The sequence below is a fragment of the Pseudonaja textilis genome, chromosome 4, assembly GCF_049901715.1.
Source record: "Pseudonaja textilis isolate UNSWEBS1 chromosome 4, rPseTex1.2, whole genome shotgun sequence".
In the NCBI taxonomy this organism is placed as follows: domain Eukaryota; kingdom Metazoa; phylum Chordata; class Lepidosauria; order Squamata; family Elapidae; genus Pseudonaja; species Pseudonaja textilis.
The window spans coordinates 43570858-43578467 of record NC_141993.1 but is presented as its reverse complement, the minus strand read 5'-3'; positions in this window follow the sequence as shown (position 1 = coordinate 43578467).

Below are 7610 nucleotides of genomic sequence, written 5' to 3'. Positions count from 1 at the left end.
ATGTAAACATTTATCTAAAATGCATTTGATAAAAAATATTTCATCTTGTTATCCGTAAGTCATTGTATTGCTACATACACTAATACAGACCCAGTAGGAAAATCATAGATTTTTTATTGATCAAGAGCAGATGTTGAACACTGCTGTGCAGCTTGTTCCTGTTGTTGAATAATTTCCTGTGCTTCGCGTTGCATTTTCTCAAGTTTTTCCAAAGTAACAGATTTTAATGGCAGCAATTTAGGCTTGCACATCACCATGGTAGTTACATCTTCTACTGCTAACATCCCTAAAGCAATAAAAATAGATGTCTAATAATATCAGAGAATAAATTCAGATATATTGAGATTAAACAGATTCAAATATTACAGTTCCTGTTCAGATCTCATAAAATTATTGATGTGTATATCCGTGTATATGTAAATACTGCAAAATAGGGGCTGATTTTTCACACAAGACAATCGCATTAAGAGATTTCAAATGTGATACTTTCCAACTTCACACTCAAAATGGAATCACAGCATTTTAGCTAGCAAAATCGACTTCAGAAAGGGATAATTTAAAAGACAGAAGTCCACACAGCCAGAAAAATTGACTGCTGCTGCTTTAAGGCAAAAGGGCAAAAATAAACTTGTTTTGTAATTGTAGAGTTGGAAAATAGAATTCATCCAATCTACCTTTTGACTATCTTTGGTCTAAATCAAGCTTTAGTAGGTGAATCTTGCTATTTGAACAAAATCACTCATATCTTCAGTCTGAAATAAGCTTCCATCTATGCCATATAGACTACTTTAAAAGGAAATGGTATTGCCAAGAAGGAAACGTGTGTATTTTTCATATAATATAGAATGATAAATGACTAGTTATCTGTAATTACTTTGTGACTTTATTAAACTAATTTTTATAACTTCCCAACTCACACAGAGGTGATTCCAAACAACTTACAACATTTAAAAATCCCCACATAAGCCGCCCCTTAATTTAAAGTAATAAGTGCAGAATTCTTACAAAGGACTCTGGAGAACATTAAGGTGGATTTTGCTGCCCCCCCCACCCCCCATTCTTAGTAATAAATGCTGCTTACCTTGCTTGGGCAAAACCTCACGAAACTTTGATTCAGACATTTTGAAGGTGACAAGATATAAATTTCTGATTACAAATGAGGAAATTCCTGTAAAGATAAATGATATTAGTTGTTCAACTTAGTACCGTTATTAAAAACTAAATTCCATGATTCAAAACTTCACAAAAATGCTCCGATTAATCAATCGGGCCTGGCATCTTATCATCTCATCTCTGAAAAATTACACAATTAAAATGCCTAGAAATGAAGCTTCAAGCTTACAGCAACCAGAAAGACAAAACACTTTCCCGCCCTTTACATGGTCAGCGCCTTGAGCCTGCGCCTTGAGCGGCTCCACAGCTGCTTTTGGCCGGAAAAGAAGGAAACCTCTGCTTCAAAGGCAGCAAAGTGCTCTACCATCCCCTCTCCTCTTCGCTCACGTCCCCTTATCTCATTCCGCGATTATTGGCCCGCCTTACTTTCTTTTCCCTCCGGGCACCGGGCTTAGCCTTGGAAACCTTCCCGGGAGTCGTTAACCGCAGACGACAACCTCCCCACTTCGTGAACACCCGTGTCGCGCAGCGCTCTCCTTTTCCTACCCGACTGCTGTCAACGGAATTCCTTGCCTGTGATGGGAACGATAGAGAGGTGGCGCGCCGAACTCAGCCAGGGCGCTGCCATATTGGCTAGAAGCGGAAAAGGCTTGGTTGCCCTTAGCAACAGATGAGCACCACAGATGACTAAAAGGCCGAAGAAAAAAAGAGCTTTCACATCCGCATCGCGAGAAGGCTGCATTTTATCCTGTTTTAGGATGATTAGAGCGCAGTTGGGAGTACGAGGTCGGGTCTGAGTACCACATTACTGATTGTATAAGCGTGGAGAAGCGGGAGCGGACTCAGAAAATACCTATCAAGGCCTAGTTAAGGAAGCTGGAGATGTTTATCTTAACAAAAGAGAAAGTTAAAGGCAACGTACGGTCGCCATGCTTTGTATAGTTTGACTTCGATCAGTGTTCTTCAAACTTGGCCACTGTAAGATAAGTGGACTCAGCAGGCTGGCTGAGGAAGTCTGAGAATTGAAATCCACACATCTTAAAATTGGCAAGTTTAAAAAGCACCGATTTAGATTATCCTCTGATGCTATTAATTAGATTGTTCATTATTGTCTTCTTTTGTTGCTTTTAATTCTGTGCTTGGAAATTGACAGATAGAATGATGTAAACATTCTTAAAGAGCCGTTTAGTGACCATGTCTGTAAATAGATTTATATTTCATATTAATTAGGTTCAACATTTCAAAACCCTTTTTAGAATTCATACCTTTCATTTTCTCACAAGGAAGCAGGCTATTCCATACCTTTCAAGAAGCAAATAGTTTACTATGTGTTGTAGAAAAGTAGCTTGAATGAATTGCTGTTTCAGTTCAGATGAAACAAAAGCAGGCAACATTTTTCTTTCTATCCAGTGGTATTATAGGCTTCTTCATGAATTGAAGAATAAAAAATGATTGGGAATAGGGAAAAGCAAACACACAATCTTGAACAAAATATATGATATCATGGGAAAGATGGAACTGGGATGTCCATAACAGGTACTTATGTACTGTGCATAGTTTCCAAATCTAATTTTGCCCCTTGAATCTGGACCTATGCATAGGCCTACAGGCTAATTGTTTTGGACCACATTGTGGGCAAATTTAAAGCAGAGTGCTTTTTCCCTTTGTAATCATTGTTTTCCTGACCTCTCTTACCAAAGTGTTGAAGGAAAAAAATACATAGCTGTGAATTTATAGTGCTGTCCCTGCAATTATAACTCTGACCCTTGATCTTTTCTAGAGGTATAATGGAATAAAACTAAAGCTTTCAGGCATTTTACTGCATAAGTGCAGCAAAACATGATTACTTACTAACACTATCAAGCCAGTAATTACTTTGTGTATGAAAACCTATGCTATATGCATTTTAACTGTTATCTAGCCAGTGAAGCCTTTCAGTCTTATTAAGATATAATTAAGAGGTATTTATAAACCATTAGGAATTAATTAGAAGAGGACCATAATGTAATAACTTGAGGATTTCCCCCCTGAAAAATTTGTAGAAACAGGTAAATTCAAGATATATAAACAGTTCATGTTCAAGATGGTAAAGTTAAAATAGTCTCCCTAATTTAGCTCAGAGAGGTATGAATGCCATGATTCTGAATCTGTTCCATTTTCAAAAGTCTTAGTTTTACTTAACAACCCCACCTCCTTTTTCATACACCTGCAAGTATAAGAATAAAAAATGCTAAGCTGAAGTTCTATGCATATTTGCTTGGGATAAAGTATCTCTGAACTCAACAGACACGCAAATTTATGCTATGGAAAATGTTTCTAGTGTTTGGAAATTGAGTTCTGAAGTTCAGTTTATTTCTCATCTTTCCCTAGGACAAAAAAATTAAAATAATAAAAAATAGTGTAAAAGAAAGTGTTTATACAATTTTCATGAATAGTATTTATCTATTGTTGGCAGCCCAACTCCAGTGGGCTATGGGTAAGGTACAAAACTAGATAAAAGACAATATTAAATGAAACATTCCAGAGCAAAATATCAGAGAGAGCAACACTAACACAATAAACAACAAACTAACAAAAAATGGGGGTCATTGAACATTTAATCTGGGTTGGGACCAAATCCAGGTTTTCAAAATAAAGAAAAGTTATATTAATTTGCATGAGTTTTCAATATTTGTATGAATCATAGAATTAAAAAATCCAAACCCAAACTAGGAGTCCACATGGATAATTTCATTGATAACCTCTGTATTCAACTGAATGCTGCATTATTAATTCAGAAGCCTAATTACAACAATGCAGTCTTTCCAGATAAGGAGAAGCAATGGTAGTGATGGTGGCAGGGGAAACAGGCAACTGGGAAAAAACAGATGCTCCCCTTGGGTCTAGCTGGGGTAATGCCTTGATGCCAGGCCATCCTTCATCTTCCTTGGGGCAGAATCATGCTTTGTTCTTAGCTTTGAGTTGTTGGCCTCAGTGACTGTGATGAACCCAATGAATGTCACAGTGCTCCACATGTCTGCCAGTTACACAATGTTCCACATGTCTTGCTCAACTATGTCCCCAGAGAGCATCAAGTTTCTGGTCATGACAGACAACCTTCTGCTGTAATTCTGGCAGTTGCTCTCTTTCTATGTACAATGAGTGGGAGCTTTCCATTGTTCTGGGCCACAGATGATATTCTTCCCATCCTTCCCTCTTTGTCTCTGTCTAGACCATCTGTCTGCTTTGCTCTTGCTTCTCCCTACACCCACAGAAATGGGTGGAGAGCATGCAACCTCACCAATCAAGAAAAATATAGTCCAGAGGGCTTATCTTTCATTGTTGCTTGCCACCAAAATGTCATAAGCTGCATGTGGCATGCAAGTTTAACATCCCGTGTTAGGGTAACAACACATATTTTATTATTTTGATCTTTTGCTTCTACATATCTTTGCAAAAGGAAACAACAAAGGTTAGCTGATAACTATATACTTTAGAAGAATCCATGGTACAGGTAGTCCTCGACTTACAACAGTTCACTTAGTGACTGAAGTTACAAGGCACTTGAAAAACTGACTTATGACCGTTTCTCACACTTATGATCATTGCATCATCCCCATGGTCACATTATTTACATTCAGATGCTTGACAACTAACTCGCATTTATGATGGTTGCAGTGTCCTGAGGCCATGCGATCATCTTTTGCGATCTTCTGGTAAGAAAAGTCAATGGGGAAACCAGTTTCATTTAACAACTGTGTTACTAATTTAACAACTGCAGTGATTCATTTACAAATATGGCAAGAAAAGTTGTAAAATGGGACAAAACTCACTTCACAAATTTCTCACTTAGCAACATAAATTTTGGGCTCAGTTGTGCTCATAAGTTGAGGACTCCCTGTATATAATGTCTTATAAAATGCATGTTGTTTTGTAGCATTGGAATGCCATAAGTGTCATGTGCAGCGCAATCCAGATGGTTCTGCTTATGATAGATCCAAGTCTGACTAGTGTTTTCTAACAGCTATGTAATAGCTAAAGGAAGAGGCAGGCCACAGTTTGAAACTGACAGCAGATTTGTCTGTTCTATAGATCCTGGTATATATTTATTTTAGATATGTACTATATGTGGATCTCAGTTAAAATAAAAAATAGCATATAAACATATACACTTTCCATAATTACAAATAATACTTTATACAGTTTTTAACTGGACATGTTCATAGTTATACTTTAATCATTTTACCTTAAGGTGTATAATAATGGATATGATATAGAAATATATTAAATTCAACATTCAATATAGAACGATTAAAGGAGTAGGAGAAAGCAGTTGCTTGTAACTTTCATACATTCTAGCATGCCAGAGAATTCTAACCATATCTACTAAAATCCAGACAATGGAGAGGAAGTGGGGAGACCTTTTTCAAATGCAGACAGATACAACCACCCTATAATTCAGTAAGTCCCCTATGTACAGAACTGCAATAAATTTGTTTAGGTCAAACCTAAATTTTGGCCAAGAAGCATAGAAATTAGTAATAAACTTCTTAAATAATGAAAGTACTCATTTTTTTGTCTTTGGTTAAATGAACCCAACTAAAGGGAGTTCTTTGAAAAGGAATTAACTTGCTGCCAAGCCTTACAATATGCTTGAATCCTGATTAACTGCCTGCAGAATTAAGAACACTCTGATATAGGAAGCTTGCCCAAGAATCCAGCTTGGGTTCTGTTTTACATTAAAAGTATCCTTCAAATGATAGAGACAGATTCAAAGTGAAATTTAGCATTCTATTAAAACATGCAGCAAATGCTTATATAATCATCTGCAGCACCATTTCTATCTTAGTACTGATAAATTTTTTTGATTTTACAATATCACAAAATATTTGGCTGTTTCAGTTTGTTTTCATTTTTATACAAAAATTTACATCTTGCTGTCCTATGTAAATTATGGTTTTGGACTATATATAGCAGCAGAGTGGTTAGAAAGCAGTATTGCAAGCTAATTCTGCTGACTACCGACTGCCAGCAATTGGGCAGTTTGAATCTCGCCGGCTCAAGGTGGACTCAGCCTTCCATCCTTCTGAACTCAGTAAAATGACCCAGATTGTTGACTGCAATATGCTGACTCTGTAAACTGCTTAGACAGCTGAAAAGCACCATGAAGCGGTATATAAATCTAAATGCTATTGCATTTATCAAGTTAATCATTATGTTAATAATTCATCAGATATTCTTCCATCAGTAACAGATTAAATAGTAATGCCCTAAAGCACGGGTGTCAAACCTGCGGCGTCATATTGCCATCACATGTCGTATCACAATGTTTTTCCTTCACGGAGCTGGGGTGGCCATGACCTGCGCATGATGCATCCAGCCCAATTTAATACCTGTGCCCCAAGGCTTTTGACCTGGGGCAAAAAATCCAAAAATTCAAATTCATATACTCAGGAAAATAAATATAATAAATTAATCAACTCTCCTTTAATATAACCTTTTTTGTCTGTTTCCTCAGACAAGTTATTTGATAAGGCCAATGATAGAAATTTTTTCCTTCCTAGCAGTATCTATTCAGTTCAGAATAATTCCATTTTACATTTATTTCCTGTCTTTGTTCAGTTGGTGCTAAACTCAGGATACACAAGAGAATATAAGATTAATCAACTGTGCCAACACGCACTTGCTATAAAATTTAAACATTCTTAAAAAGTTGTTTCAACAATATTTCTATATTTAAAAACTATATTTTATTTATGGCAATGAAAACATAATGCTTTAGCTATGTCACAGGAACTTCTGTAGGTGCCTCTAAATTTTATTGCAATTTTCCCAGTAAGTCATCCCAAAAAGTTTTTTGCTAGTTCTTAACAAAGATTCTTAGGTATATTAGGCAATGGCATTTTTCCTGATTTTTTTTTCAGTTTTAGATCCTGGTATACATCTTAAACTCCCAATATTTCCAGCCAACATGTTGCCTGCAAATTATTAGAGTTCAGTTACTGTTTATTTGATGCATACCAGACTATATGGAGCTCCAGTAATAGTGGGCAATTTCTTTGTTAAACTACTAAGACATTACATTACACAGAGTTTCTGAGCAGGCAACAACACTAAAAATCCTTCTACCGGTCTGTACAGTAGAGGCAATGCCAAACTGAGGAGCAAACTTTTCTTTTTCCACATCCAGGACAGAAATCAAAATGATTGGTTGAAAAGAAATGGTGAAATCTGTTCCAGTTTCAACAGTCAACATTTGTGAGGGGTGCTTGGTGTTCTTTTGAAATTAGTTGGGTTTTTTGCAGACATTTCATTACCCAAACTCAGTAACTTCATCAGTGCTAGTCTGCTGATGTTATCTAGTTTGGGTAATGAAATGTCTGCACTAAGCACCCTCCATTTCAACCCCGAGTTACATATAACCTTTTATTGGTACTAATCATATGTTGCATTTCTGATGTAAAGAACACAGTGGCTCACATGGTTAGAATGCTGGGTGGACACTCAGCAAGCCCTCA